At 38.0% G+C, this 16338-nt stretch overlaps 1 long non-coding RNA gene across 2 annotated transcripts in view; it reads left to right on the top strand.

Annotated features, from left to right (window-relative positions):
- Nucleotides 1-1231: 1231 nt before the first annotated feature.
- Nucleotides 1232-16338, top strand: part of LOC134246636 (uncharacterized) — a 53837-nt gene continuing 38730 nt past the window's right edge. For both annotated transcript variants that reach the window (XR_009987665.1, XR_009987663.1), the window contains exon 1: nt 1232-1471. This is a non-coding gene — a long non-coding RNA (uncharacterized LOC134246636). The remainder of the gene's footprint in view (nt 1472-16338) is intronic.

Raw genomic sequence — 16338 nt, 5'->3', positions numbered from 1 at the left:
CTGGTCCACTTGGCTACCAGTGGGGATGGGGGCACCAACCCCTGCACAGAGGCTTCGGGGCTTAGGATCGTGCGCCCGAACAGCAAAGTTTCTAGTGAAAGTAACATTACGAGGCAGGGATCATCATAGAGTTCTGTTGAAGCTTTCGACCTTTTGTGAGTTGGTGTTTTTGATCGTCCTGTCCAGTACAGTTGGAATTAACAACCTCTTAGAGATGCAGGCTTGTAGCCTTGCCTCATTTTCCATGGAAGACGATATTGTTAAACCTTGACCTAAATAAGAACTCTGCTAACCCAATTATTTTTTACTTTCCTTTTGCACACCAGAGAGTGTTTTCTGCATGATCTCCCATGTAACATTTTACTATTGCATGTTTGGCATCTGAGAGCTTGTTTTTTAATTTATCTGCATCTCCAGCATATACTGCATGAGCTTGATTAATCTCAGCTGTACATCTGTCAACAGCATCTAGGGCAAAATTATGCAAAAGTTTGGTTTTATCTGCTTTAGTTCTCTTTGGCATGACCTCTAAAAGTTTCTGATCTTTTTAATTGCCTTTCTGATCGACTCGGACAAGTGTCGAGTGTCAATATAATGTACTGGTTTATTTTGTAGGAGACCGTCCTTATAGAGGGAATCTGCAGCTCGACCAGCTGAGCTGTCTGGGTCAGTGTTTACCTCCCTTACCTCGAGGCCATCTTTACAGAGGAGTTCCACCATCCCCTCCCGAACCCTAATGAACTCCTCCCCAATGGTATGGGACATTGGACATTGGTAGATTTGCCCCACACACCCCAGGACTGCATTGGTGGTTAGCATCCAGTAAGTGACCATGCTTTGAACAAATTTTATTTTTAGTAACCATTTTAATTATCTGATGTCTTGTTGTGACATTGAGTATACAGCCTGTGTCGCTGGCTGGAAGGGTGTCTCACCCACCCCCGAGTACAGGGGGTTATTGTACATGCCATCGCACTGTACGGGGATGGCATGTGGGAGTCACTTCCCCTTACAGTGTTCACATCCACTGGGGACACCTGTTTCTCATGTCACCCTCATTAAGGTTTTCAATAATTGGCATAATTTTGTTTGATGTCTTTTGTAGTGACTTTGCATAGGAGGGGGGGTGTTGGTAGAAAGAAGGATTTCCTCACCCCATTATTGCCTATAGGAGTTTGACTGAGGCCAACTTGAACCCAATACTTATAATAAACAATGGCAGCTTTCCTACCCGGGGATTTTGTCTCTACCTCCTCATACAGATTGTACCGCCTTGATACATAAAGACACTTAGTACATCGAAGGCCCATCCGGCTTCCCAGACCAAGCCTCTCTTTGGATGCCAGATCCCACTCAAGCGGTCCATCGCACCCCAGATTTCCTTGCTTGTGGAGAGAGATCACCTCACTCCACATCTCGGCTGTTTTCCCAAGGTGTAGCAGTCAATGGGAATTTTGATTGACCGATCTAGGTAAATATACCATTTTTAGCCAGGCTTATTGCTTAAAGAGCAATTGCAGACTTATGTAATCTTGTTCAAGGCAGGTTGTTGACCTCATAGTCACCATTTTGAAGTTACTTTCAAAAATATAGTTCTTATTCTCAACCACTTTTGAGGTAATACAAACGCTAAATAAAGCAACAAAAAGCAACAAAAATAAAATGAAGTTTTATCTATATAAAAAAACATTAGTATATAGTAATGACTTTGAAAACTTCATAAGTCAAAGAACATAGTTCATTAGCATAGGGATTTTTGATAATCAGTGTTACCGTAGTTCTCTACACATACGAGGTAAAGCAGGAGAGGGAACCAGACTGGCCTGTTTGTTTACATTCAGCTGCAGTACCAGATTAATTCTGATTCTGACAAAATCGGACCATGGTTATAAGATTGAAAAACTAACTGTCAGTGTCTTATCATTTAAATTGATAGTTTTAAAATAATTTTTTCATCAGAATATAAGCATGATTCATGTAAGAAATCTGTTCTACTCTGTAAATGAGCCCGGCTCTCTGCACTTCTGAGTACTTTGATTCGATCATTTGCTTGAGATAGATGACAGTATACAGTGCATGAGAGCACATATTTGAGTTACTTCCCTTAGACTATCTGACAAGACATAGGAAATTTTAACATCATATAAATTTAATTCTTTGGAATGAATGCTTCTGATTTCTTTTCTTGTGTATTTATATGACTTTCAACTGCATGTACATGTGTTGCATTTTACTTTGCATGTATTTACATGTAATAAGATGTAATATGTATCCCACCCTAATAAGGTCAATTTTTTCCCATATTTAGTCATGTAAAAGGTAAGTAAGACTTGATTTGTTAGAATTTTTATGAACTATTGCTCAATTATAAATGTTTAATACAAAATTTGACTTACTGTTCTGATTTATTTGTATTTATAGGCATTTTGGAGGGCTTTCAACTTTAGGTCTTCTCGGCCTAAGGAGATGGTGGTACATGGGCCGCATGAGCATTTCCTACCCTTCCGCAGCTATAGGAGTTTCTAAAACCATCTGATGCAATTGCTGGAACAGTCTGTTGTACCATGCAGGTAAAATTTTCACATCATTAATTTTCACTCCCTTATTAAGAGGCACATCTTGAGGTTTGAAACCATAGTTATGACCCTTTTTGAACTTTGGCATGGTTTTAATTCTCTTTGTTTAAACTTCAAATTCCCCCAAAAATGATATATGGTCAGTGCTGTTTAAAGCTTCAGAGACTGAACTGTAATATGGTATCAAAATTTTGGGTTTTTCAGATGGGGGGGGGGGCACCTGCTAGATCTCCAATTTCCATTAGAGAGGAAGTGATGAAACTTTTCTCACATACTTAATCAGCAGGGAAGACCAGATAAAGATCATGTAGTATACTGTAAATCACGTTTTATTCGCGAGAACTTTATTTTCGTGTAAATACGCGAGACAATGAGCTATCGAAAATTTCATTATCGCGTTTAAAAGTATTCCTTATGATTGTATAGAGTAAAAACAGCAATTCCTGAAAATAATGTCTCGCAAATATATAGTCATTGACTATCTCGCGAAAATAAGGTGTCGCAAAAATTTAGTGATCTTCAGTACTGGAAACATTAACAAAAAACTCTTCATTATCATCAAAAAGTTTGCTAATTAGTTTATTAGAAATCTTGAAATTTTGCCTTATTTGCTAGATTTGCATTAAATTCTGCAGCTATTTTCAAATTCTGGGTGGAATCCACCCTTATGAAAAAATTGACTTATATATTTAGCCCCCCCTTAGAAGAAGGGAGGGCGTATTGCTTTGCTGCTGTCCGTCGGTCTGTCGGTCCACTTAGTTTCCATTCATTTTCTTCATAACCATTGCACATACTGAAGTGAAATTTGGTATACAGATTAGTCAGGTCAAGTTTTGTTTTGGGTACGATTGCACTATAATTGACAGAGTTATGCCCCTTGGACTTAGAAAAATTCCAATTATTTGCAGTTTCCGTTCATTTTCTTTGGAGAGATTGCACATATTGAAATGGAATTTAGTATACAGATTAGACTGATAAATATCTAGGTCAAGTTTTGTTTTGGGTACAATCACACCATAATTGATAGAGTTATGCCCCTTGGACTTGGAAAAATTCCATATTTTTTCAGTTTCCGTTCATTTTCTTTGGAGTGGTTTCACGTATTGAAATGGAATTTAGTATACAGATTAGTCAGATAAATATCTAGGTCAAGTTATGTTTTGATCACACCATTTTTGACAGAGTTAATGCCCTTTTGGACTTAGAAAAATTCCAATTTGTGGTTGAGGGGGCATACATGTTTTACAAACATCTCTTATTTCTCATTTTATTTTCATTAAGCAACTGAATCATGGCAATTTATGAATATTTTATTCATTACAGTCATCCATAAATCCAAATATGATCAGAAGTCTGAAAGTCATTCACTCAGTCTAACACGGTTGGCCGCAGTAGGGTGTCATCAGTTCAGATGGTCACAGTATCCAAGATGTTGAGGTTGCAGGACTCAAATTTCATTCATGTACTTGGGTAAGTGTTAAGTCTTTAAAAATTACTTAATTGACTAATTCTAAGGTAGGTAACTATATGAGTATTGGAGAGAAAGTGAGGAAGGGCACCAATGCGGTGATCAGGAACATCACCGTGGTGATCAGGAATACCGCAGAAACCTCCACCGCAGTGCTGCCCAAGTTTGCTGTCCACAGTATGCTCAAAACATTTGGTCTGACTGGAAATGTCCTTGATGTTGACAATGTAAGTCTCTCATTTATCATTATTTATGTTGCACATGTAGGTTGAGCATTTGTAAAAGTCAATTGTTTTCAAGCTGGAGAGTAGATATAAGGCAATGGCAAAAAAAATATAAAAATTTTGTAATATGAGTACAGCAAAACTCGTTTATTAGGAACACGGATATTGTGAATTTACGGATATAGCCAAGTCATCTTGGATCCCCAGAAATGTAAAATTGATAGATTTCTTATACGGTTATAATGCATTACTAATATAGCTAAGTAAATTTATAGGTCCCAGTGATTTCGTAGCCGAGTTTTGCTGTATTTTAACCAGGGTTTCCCCAGGTTGCCTCAAGTCTGAGTCACCAAGGTCAACCCCAAGGTCATCCCCATCTCCCAGAGAACATTACCTAGAAACGTTAGAGAGGCCCCCACAGGGACTGAGAAAGTCCAGCATCACCAGGGGACATTAGAGAGGCCCCCACAGGGACTGAGAAAGTCCAGCATCACCAGGGGACATTAGAGAGGCCCTCACAGGGATTGAGAAAGTCCAGCATCACCGGGGGACATTAGAGAGGCCCTCACAGGGATTGAGAAAGTCCAGCATCACCAGGGGACATTAGAGAGGCCCCCACAGGGACTGAGAAAGTCCAGCATCACCGGGGGACATTAGAGAGGCCCTCACAGGGATTGAGAAAGTCCATCATCACCAGGGGACATTAGAGAGGCCCCCACAGGGACTGAGAAAGTCCAGCATCACCAGGGGACATTAGAGAGGCCCCCACAGGGATTGAGAAAGTCCAGCATCACCGGGGGACATTAGAGAGGCCCCCACAGGGACTGAGAAAGTCCAGCATCACCGGGGGACATTAGAGAGGCCCTCACAGGGATTTAGAAAGTCCAACATCACCGGGGGACATTAGAGAGGCCCTCACAGGGACTGAGAAAGTCCAGCATCACCGGGGGATATTAGAGAGGCCCTCACAGGGATTGAGAAAGTCCAGCATTACTGGGGGACGTTAGAGAGGCCCTCACAGGGACTGAGAAAGTCCAGCATCACCGGGGGATATTAGAGAGGCCCTCACAGGGACTGAGAAAGTCCAGCATCACTGGGGGACGTTAGAGAGGCCCTCACAGGGACTGAGAAAGTCCAGCATCACCGGGGGATGTTAGAGAGGCCCCCACAGGGACTGAGAAAGTCCAGCATCACCAGGAGATGTTAGAGAGGCCCCCACAGGGACTGAGAAAGTCCAGCATCACCGGGGGACATTAGAGAGGCCCTCACAGGGATTTAGAAAGTCCAGCATCACCGGGGGACGTTAGAGAGGCCCTCACAGGGATTGAGAAAGTCCAGCATCACCAGGGGACATTAGAGAGGCCCTCACAGGGATTGAGAAAGTCCAACATCACCAGGGGACATTAGAGAGGCCCCCACAGGGACTGAGAAAGTCCAGCATCACCAGGGGACATTAGAGAGGCCCCCACAGGGATTGAGAAAGTCCAGCATCACCAGGGGACATTAGAGAGGCCCTCACAGGGATTGAGAAAGTCCAGCATCACCAGGGGACATTAGAGAGGCCCTCACAGGGATTGAGAAAGTCCAGCATCACCAGGGAACATTAGAGAGGCCCTCACAGGGATTGAGAAAGTCCAGCATCACCAGGGGACATTAGAGAGGCCCCCACAGGGATTGAGAAAGTCCAGCATCACCAGGGGACATTAGAGAGGCCCTCACAGGGATTGAGAAAGTCCAGCATCACCAGGGAACATTAGAGAGGCCCTCACAGGGATTGAGAAAGTCCAGCATCACCAGGGAACATTAGAGAGGCCCCCACAGGGATTGAGAAAGTCCAGCATCACCAGGGAACATTAGAGAGGCCCTCACAGGGATTGAGAAAGTCCAGCATCACCAGGGAACATTAGAGAGGCCCCCACAGGGATTGAGAAAGTCCAGCATCACCAGGGGACATTAGAGAGGCCCTCACAGGGATTGAGAAAGTCCAGCATCACCGGGGGACATTGAATTAGAGAAGGGAACAGCCCAGACAGTGCAATGTGTTGTTGTTGATTCTGAATGTAATTGTTTGATTATTTTGCAGAGAGCTGTTGAGTAGTGAGTCTTTGTTGGCCAAGATGTTCTGTAGGACAGCTCTGTTAAAACTGGTGGACCACTGTAACTCCCCTGGAGCTATCGAGATTGTCTCCTGTTCTCCCAGTCTCGAGTCAGCACTGGCTCAGCGAGTACTGCCCTCCTCCAACGGTTAGTAGTAGTGACATTGAAAACCTTCAATTATTGTCCAATAAACTTTTATATCCAACTTTAACCCATGGCACTGTCATGGCAACAAAACTGACAACTTTACCCTCATTGGTCCACTGCTTAGCCAATCAGATGTGTTCTCTTATGAAGATATTGTTTGAAGATGAGGATAAGATAAATATAGGAATGAGAGCACTAAATCTGCAGATGTACACATAGCTTTGTTTGTTATGGAACAATAAACAGAATACTGAATGGGTATAGGCATTACGTTATTGGCTGAAATCAGGTATTTAATTGTTTTTCATTTTAAAGTAAAATTAATGCTGTTTGACATAAATGATCGGATGAGGGAATATTACAGAAACTATAGAATTAACAGGGACGATTTTAGGAGTGGGGATGGATTTTTTAAGTAGCGTGTTATTTACTGCAGATCTCTATAAGTTGAAAATAACTGCAATTTTGACCTATAAACACCAGTTTGCAGCTGCAGTCATCTCTGCCATTAGAAGTTGTGTATCAACCTGATGCACCTTACTTCAGAAACCTTTCCACTAATCAAGAACGCATGCACTGTGCTCAAAAGGGATTTTGTTGTGGGGCCCCCCACCCAAAGTGTATTATTTAAAGTAATTTTTCCTTTCAATAGAATTTTGATAAATAAAAAAAAAATCACCTGATTTAGAATAATTATGTTAAGAATGCTTTTTTATATTGCCTTGGGCTTGAGATTCAGCTAACATCATGTTTTTTTAGCTCTACTGGTCAGAGACAATGGCAATGGATTCTTTTCTAATCTTTTGTTATAAGTACAAACCAGTAGAGCTACAGTCTCAACAGAGACATCTGGTTTATATTTTACCTCGATCTTCCTGATGTTTTTCATAAAGTTTGTCAATTTTCTTACGCTTAATAACCTGGCCTTTTTGTTTTGTAGAATTGAGATTTTTGGCATGATTTGTTTAACTCATAATCTTTTTTAATTATATCTAGGGTATGGTCAACCTGGCCGCCAGTGGGGATGGGGGCACCAACCCCTGCACAGAGACCTCTAATGGAGCTGCCCGGACCGTGATTAGAGGAATGAGCTGCACTGAGCCCCCGACCAGGAAAGTCTCTTGTGAAAATAACATTACGAGGCAGGGATCGTCGCAGAGTTCTATCAAAGCTTTCAACCTTTTGTGAATTGCTATTTTTGATTGTCTTGTCGGAGACAGCTGGAGACAACCTCTTTGAGATGCAGGCATGGAGCCTTGCTTTGTTCTCAACGGAAGAGGGTATTGTATTAAAACCTTGACGTAAATATGAACTCTTGCTGACCAGTAGTCTTTTTAACAAAAAATTTTAGGACTAAGACCAAAATTTCCTAATTAATTTCTACATATTTAAATTGCAGTTAGTCACTCAAAATCTTATATTTCTGTTAGGTAACAGTATATGGTAAATTATCCTTAAAATATAAAAAAAAATTTATTTAACAAAAGATTTACAGAGATGTCATATTTTAATCTTAGTCGTAAGAATTTTTGTGAAAAGGGCTACAAGTTATTTTGGGCATTATTTAGCCCTGAGAATTTCTGAAAAATCAAAACCACTCGGTCTAGGTTGCAAATGCAGTATTTATCACTTGAGTGTTGGTGACCATGTATTTATTAATCTTGATGTAATTTCCCAAAAGTCAATGCAGTATGATGTCATAAAATGTGTCATTTTCCTCATGTCCTGAAAATTATTTTGAAAATCACCTAAAATTGAAGCGTTTTTTTCAATATTTCATATAGAGCACAACCTCTTATCCAAAATATGCCGATACATAATGAAAGATCTATTTCTGAAGATAATAAAACATATTTTATTTTTTGGATGGTGGGCTGTGCTCATTTTTTAATTCTTTGCTGAAGGTAGTCAAATACGCATGTTTTCTGCAAAATTCAAGAACATTGCAATTTCTCAAACCTGTCTTCCAATTAGTGGATTCTTGAAAACAAATTTTTATTATAGAAAATTTTAGCACCAAGTGTCTCCTTTATTTTGATATATGAAATGGGAAAGAGGGTGATATTTAATTAATTGATATAAGTACAGGGCCATTTTATGTATATCATGGCTGAGACTTAATTGCTCTTTGTCCGTTGTCTGTCGTAGTTGTCGTTGTCATTGTTAACTCTTCACTTTTTTTTCTTCTCAGGAACCGGCAAGCCAATTTCAAACAAACTTGGCACAAAGTTTCCTTGGGTGAATGGGATTAAAATTTCTTCAAACTTGTTCAAGGAGAGATAATTCAGAAATAGTGAAAAGGACAAGTGCACTTAAGCAATACTTACTGGGCCCTTTTGATGTGCCATTTTACATCAAAATATACTACCAAATGGTTCTCTATTGGTAATAGTTAGATACTATTGGATATTTCTAATTTTAAAAAATGTTAAGCGCCACTTAAATCAGCATGGATTTGAAACAATTGAATATTTTGAAAGGCCTATGGATACCCTATAAATCCGGAAAAGTCGTACCGAACCTTCTTTTAGTTTCGTTTATGTAAATCAAGGAATAGATATTTAAATCGATACTTGAACAATCTGATGGTGGATCATAGTCGGGCGCGTTTGCGAAATGATATTTCTTGTGCCAAACCTGTTTTTAAAAATATGGAATGAAATTGTGTAGTTGCCTGTATCTAAATGATTAAACTAAGAAATTGGTACTCTTGAATTTGAAAAATAACATTAATAGTTTCATCGAATTTGAAATTGAAAAAGAGTGGTATGCCTATGTTTTATAGTGAGCACCTTTGAGGAATGTTTACCTGGGTAGAACTCACGTGACTATCAGTATTCTAAATATTTATTCCACACGTGGGTTCAACATGGGTCATACAGGTAAATAGCTCTCACTTGCCATAGGAAAAACATTGTACTTTTTATACATTTTTAATATTTTAAGTACGAGCCTAATCGTGTGCAAATTTCATACTTTCACACAAGTTTTATAAATGTAATATGCGTCTTTTGTCATTCGCACAAGTTTGCACAACGTTAGGCTCATAGTTAACAAAGGCTTTAAAATGAATGACCGTTCTCGATTTACTATAGAAAATCGCCAATGTCGGCTGACCCCTACCACATTGTATAGTTTTGTTCTTTGTATATTCGTGGATTTCAGCGGTAAAAATTATTGAATCGTATAGTTTAAATATCAATTAACAATTTGAAATGAAAATTTTTGCTGAGTTTGATTCTTTATTTTTTCACATTTTACCGGGGCCCATAAGTGCACTCGTTCTTTGATGATATGATTTTAAAATCTTCTTCTCAAGAACCACTGCGCCATGAAGCTGAAACTTATAAGGAAGCATGCCAAGTTAGTGAAGATTCAAGTTTGTTCAAATCATGACCCCCGGGGGTAGGGTGGGGCCACAATGGTCAATCAAAGTTTTACGTAGAAATATAAAGGAAAATTCTTAACATTCTTCTTATTAAAATATCAAAAGCCACTGTGCCTGGAAAGCTGAAACTTATACAGGGAAGCATCCTTATAGGTAGTGTAAATTCAAGTTTGTTCAAATTATGTCCCTGGCGTTAGGGCGGGGCCACAATTGCCAATCAAAGTTTTAAATAGAAATATCTAGGGAAATTCTTTAAAAATCTTTTCAAGAATAGCAAAGGCATGAATGATCATATTTATATGATAGCATCATCAGGTAGTGGACATTCAATTTTGTTCAAATCATGACCCTTTGGGGTAGGGCAGGGCCATAACATGGTATCCAAGTTTTACAATGAAACATGTAGAAAAAATCTTTAAATTCTTCTTTTCAATGATTAGTCCTATTATTATGGAAGCATTCTCAAGTAGTGCTGGGTATCGCGACGGAAAAATCGTATCGCGATATATTGCAATATTATATTTTGTATTGCAATATATCACGATATAAATATTTAATAATTTTTTGCTTTTTGTGAAGGTTAAATGAAAACACAAACTCATATTACATGTATTCTCGAGTTGATATTCCAATTGCCTGATTGCGTTATGTTGGCGCAAGCGGCAAGATAAGTTTTTTTGCTGGCACAACTTGGTGAATTCAATTAATTGTAATACTCAGATTCAGCTTTAACGTGAAGGGGTTTCATATAACAGTTGTCGTTGTTTGGTTTTTGAAAGAGACAAGTCTCTGGTTTCTGATCACACTTCACGTCGCTTGCCGCCATATTTTACCTTGAAAAGGGCAAATAACTCTTTTTGGGGAGCGTCGATTTACCCAAAAGGACCCAAAAGGAACCCAAAAGGACCCAAAAGGAACCCAAAAGGACCCAAAAGGAACCCAAAAGGACCCAAAAGGAACCCAAAGGACTTTAATTAATATATAATAAAACATTGAAAATTAATAATTTGAAGTAAATTACGAATATTATATTATATTTTTACATAAAAGTTGGCAAAAACATACTTATATTGTTGCAACTGTAACAATAACATAAACTTTTATAGCACACCAAACACTAAATCTGGTCAGGTATGCTTTGATTTCTTTATCTGAAATTAACAAAGTATTAATTTACTTCTCCTTCTGTTTAACCATATTTTACTATATGATATTTCATAAATGAAAAAAAAAAAGTTTTATCTTATTCATGTTTTAGGCATATGGTATCGGGATGGGTGGGGGTTATGGGTGGTAGGGACCTCCCACCTCCACCCTTACCACACACTTTACCCACAAAAAAAATAGTTTTAGATTTAATAAAATATGAAAATGTTCATTATATATCCATTTATTGTCTTTATTTCAAGTCCTTTTGGGTTGTTCTTAATTTCCTTTTGGGTTCCTTTTGGGTCCTTTTGGGTTCCTTTTGGGTCCTTTTGGGTAAATCGACGCACCGCTCTTTTTGTAACAATTTATAGCATATCGAACCCGAACCGTTATTCACAAAAAAATACCGCGATACGTATTGTGAAGAAAAAAATCGGGATACACCGGTTAACCGGTAATATCGCACAGCACTATTCTCAAGTAGTGTAGATTCAATTTTGTTCAAGTCATGACCCCTGGATGTAGGGCAGGACTTCATTGTAAGTTCAAATTTAAAGGGCAATAAAGCCACAGGTAGTCAAAGAAATATGCAAACATACTTAGTTAGTGTAGATTCAAGTTTGTTCATATCATACCCTCTCCCTTTTAAGGATTGGTTTGGACCACAATGAGGTTAAAACTTTTCAATTATAAATTGATTTCTGCTTTTTTCCAAGCCACATTGCTCAGGTGAGCGATGTGACCCTTGGGCCTCTTGTTTAATTGCCTTTCTGATTGACTTGGACAAGTGTTGATCGAGTGTCAATATAGTAAATTTGTTTATTTTGTAGCAGACCGTCCTTGTAGAGCTGGAGGGAATCTGCAGCTCGATCAGCCAAGCTGTCCGGGTCAGTGGTTACCTCCCTTACCTCGAGGCCATCTTTGCGGAGGAGCTCCGTCATCCCCTCCCGAACCCTAATGAACTCCTCCCCAATGGTATGGGACATTGGTAGATTCCCCCCACACACCCCAGGACTACACTGATGGTTAGCAGTACCTCATCAAGTAAGTGGCCATGTTTTGAGCAAATTTTATTTTTACTAACCCTTTTAACTATTTCATGTAGCATTTTCAGCAAATGAGTACACTGTCTGTGTCGCCGGCTGGAAGGGTGTCTCACCCACCCCCGAGTACAGGGCGTTATTGTACATCATGCCATCACCCTTAAAGAAGAATGTATGGTTTCCATACAAATTTTTCCCTGATTTTCTAAAAATTATACTTGTGTAAGATTTGAACACTCATGCTTTTTGAATAATTGAAATTCAATGCAGAAAATCATAAAAGTCATTTTTTTCATGTGTTTTTAAATGCTAATTAAGACATCATAAACATGTGCATTTTCCCGTATTTTCTTTAAAAGTTGCAGAAGACACCAATTTTCAATAGAATTTTCTTTCAGATAACATTGTCCACAGGCATCGCCAACAAAGATCTTGAGATATGTGCTTTGTTTTTGAATTTTGCACAAAATATCAAACAATTAACGTGGGCAACAGCTGTGGACACTGTTTTCTAAAGGAAAATCACCCTTGAAGTGTGCCATTTTGAGGCTTTTTCTGTTGAAAATAGAGAAATGCTTCACATTAATGACATCATATTTGCAGAATGGTAAACTTTCATGCCATATTCTTACCTTATTTATCAGAGTCATTTATTTAAATAATTTTTAGCCAGTTTCAAAACTTTTTGATGTCATTACATTTTTCGGGCGCAATAAAGCTAAAACCATATACCTTCTTCTTTGTAGACCCTGATTCAGAGTGGCAGCTTTCCTTCCCGGGGAATTGGTCTCAACCTCATCGTATAACTTGTACCGCTGGGATACAAACAGACATTTTGTGCAGTGGAGGCCCATTCTGCTTGCGAGACCACGCCTATCCTCAGATGCCAAGTCCCACGTGAGGGGTCCATATCACAGCCGGATGTCTGTAGCTGGTGAAGTGAGACAACTTCATTCCACATCTCGCCTGTTTTCCCCAAGTGTAGAAGTCTGTGGGAACTTTGGTTAGCCAGCCTAGGTAAAGTCACAATGGTTTATTTGCATGAAACAGTCAACAGGTAGAAGAGAATGAGTACTTATTAGAGTTATTTCCCTTAGACCTACTGACTAGACATACAGAACTTAAATTCAGCATCATGTAATCTTAATTGTTTCAACTTTTAAAAACACTTTTAATTTGTTTGTAAATGTTTAAATGTATTTCAGCTGCATTGTTTCAACTTTTAAAAACACTTTTAATTTGTTTGTAAATGTTTAAATGTAGTTCAGCTGCATATATTACATTTAACTTAAATTGCATGTATTTACATGTATCTACATGTAATTGTGTATAACATGTAATCCCCCTTAGAAACTTAATTTTTTACATTTTACTTAATATCTGATATATAAATGCTTTATCTGTAAGAATATTTGAAAAATATTTCTTTGTTATCATTGTTTTATACAAAATTTGACTTACTGCACTGATTCCTTTTCATTTAAGCACTGTGGTGGGGTTTCATCTCTCAGCTTCCTAGGCCGAAGAAGATGTTGGCATGTTCCCCGCTCAAGCATTTCCTCTTTTTCTGCAGCTGACGGAATGTCCTTGTCTTAAACCATCTTATTCCTCTCCTTGGACAGTCTGCTGTATGGTGCGGGTAAGTTTTCCTCCTCTTTACTTTTCACTCCCTTATTATGTGGCACATTTTGGGGCTTGCAGGGATTTTTCACTACACCGTGTAGGGCCAAATATGGGCCCCATTCCCAATTGCAAAACCCTTCCTTTTTTCCCAAAAATAAACTGCATGTGTTCAATTTTTGAAAGCAGAAGAACTCCAGAGGTTAACTTGATCATAATTCACAAAATACAATCATGATCAGTTTTGGAAATTTGAGTGAAATGTCAAATGAACAAAATTTTAAGAAACTTGGGTAAAACTTTATCATCATGATCAATTTTCTGATTCATAGTTCTGAGTAAATAAGTAAAAGATCAATTTTATTCATTTACTTCTTAAAAACATCAAACAATAAATTTTCCCAATTAATGATAAAATCTTATTAAATTCCCAATTCTAAGGGCCTGGGCCCCATTCCCAAAAGTGAGTGGAAAATCCTTGCTTGTAACCATGATTAAGACCCTTTTTGAATTTTGGCATTGCTTTAAATTCTCCGTGTTTAGGCTTATTTTTCCGAAAACTTGACAATAGTTTATGCTGTTTAAGGCTACAGTGACTGAAGTCTACTGTGTTATCAAAATGGGGGGGGGGGTTTCTTTTGTCTAAATTAATTGTAAGCAAAGGTGATATGGGGGCACCTGCTATTTCTCTTAAAGCTTCATTAGATGGGGAGGTGAAACTTTTCGTACATACTTAATCAGCAGGGGAAAACAGATAAGAATATTTTGGTATATCAGAGTCAATAATGATTAACTTTAATAATCAACAAAGAGTTTGCTAATTTGTCCTTTTGAAATCTTTGTATATATTGCCTAATTTGCTAGGTTTTCATGCAATTTGGACCTATTTTCAAATTCTGAGTAGAATTCAACCTTATGAAAAAATTGACTCAATTTTGACTTAATATCATTTTATTAACATCATAAAACAAAAAAATTCATTGAACAATTATTTTACAGACACAAATATATCCAAATACGAAATCAACGTCAGAAAGTCATTCACTCTGATGAACTGTGGTGGAAGCAGTGAGATGTCACCTATTGAGATGGACACAGTATCCAATACACTGAAGTCACAGGACTCAAATTTCATACATGTTCACAGGTAGGTGTGAAGTCTTTGAAATTACCACAATTGACTAATTCTGGGACAGGTAAGTATCTTAGTATAGGAAAAAGAGCACCATATCCCTGGATGCACACATGGCTCAAATTTTTTGTTATGGAACATTAAACAGAATACTGAATGGGTAGGCGTTACGCCATTGGCTGAAATCAGGTTCAGTGGACCTTCAGATATCCGGACACCAGATATCCAGATGCTTCAGTATCCAGACGATTTGTCATTGGAACAAAATTTTTAAATGTTATTCTGTCTTGTTTAACTGGTGACTCAGATATCTGGATGCTTCACATATCCGTACAAATTAACTGGGAACAAAAGCGTCCGGATAAATGAGGGTCCACTGTATTTCAATATTTTCATTTTAAAGTAAAATGAATGACGTTTGAAATAAATGATGGGATGAGGGAATATTACAGAAACTATAGAATTACCACTGGGAAGTTTTTAAGAGTGGGGGTTGATTTTTAAATTTTTAAGTTTTGGGTAGACTTTACTTTACCAGTCCCTAGATCCGCAAGATGGGTTAAATTTGCACACTATTCGACTGATTAGGATTATTCTTGCATCCACCTGAGAGATTAGGGTAAGTCCTTGCACTAGTATTCCACTGATTAGGGTTAGTCTCGCGTCTCATCCGAGAGATTAGGGTTTGTCATCGCACATTATTCGACTGATTAGGGTTAGTTTAGTACATCCGCCCTGGGAGATTTGTCTGAACGTCTTAGTCCTTGCATACCATACGATGGATTAAGGTTAGTAAATCATTCTTTTAGTTAAGTTAAGAAATTCAGTTGTTTCTGTAATTTTTCCAAGATCAAAATTCAGATTCATAGGCATTTTATTCGATTGTTTACATGGAAGAATGGCTAAGTTCGAAAGAAATGGCACTAAACATGCACCGCACGTGCTTCGATCAGAATTATTCTTTGTCAATTTTTTCCTTGAACAAATAACTATTTATTAATTTTTTTCAGAGAACGAGGTTAAAAACTTTGTTTAAAAACAAAGTTATAAACTAAACTTTTAACCGTAGAATTCAATTTTGGGGTCAAAAGGCCAAAAAACCTTGTATTTAAATTTTTTTTCGATTGCACACGCGATCTCATATTTACTTAAGTCAAATTCGGTGACACTACATTTTAGCGTGTTTTTCACACAAATTGTGGAAAATGAAGTAACACAAATCACAAAATTATTAAACAAATGATGGCATGGTTTAACATTTCAACATTTCAGTGTAAAAATTTCAAGTTCGTATTAAAAATCTTAATTTACAAGTACATACAGTATGAAAACTTTAGAGATGTGCCACATGGCTTGGTCAATCGAGTGAATTCTATTGACTTTACTGATAAAGTTGTGAGCTTCCGTGCTTTTAAAGACGATGTCAAATGTTTTCATCTAATTCTTAAAAGCTGTGTAATGGTTAGAGCCGCGGATATCGGCCTGGATAGCTCA

The sequence above is a fragment of the Saccostrea cucullata genome, unplaced genomic scaffold, assembly GCF_032062105.1.
Source record: "Saccostrea cucullata isolate Sc308-1 unplaced genomic scaffold, CSIRO_AGI_Scuc_v1 ctg8919, whole genome shotgun sequence".
In the NCBI taxonomy this organism is placed as follows: Eukaryota; Metazoa; Mollusca; class Bivalvia; order Ostreida; family Ostreidae; genus Saccostrea; species Saccostrea cuccullata.
Note: the sequence above shows the minus strand (reverse complement) of the source record. Positions and strands in the feature narration are given on the sequence as shown.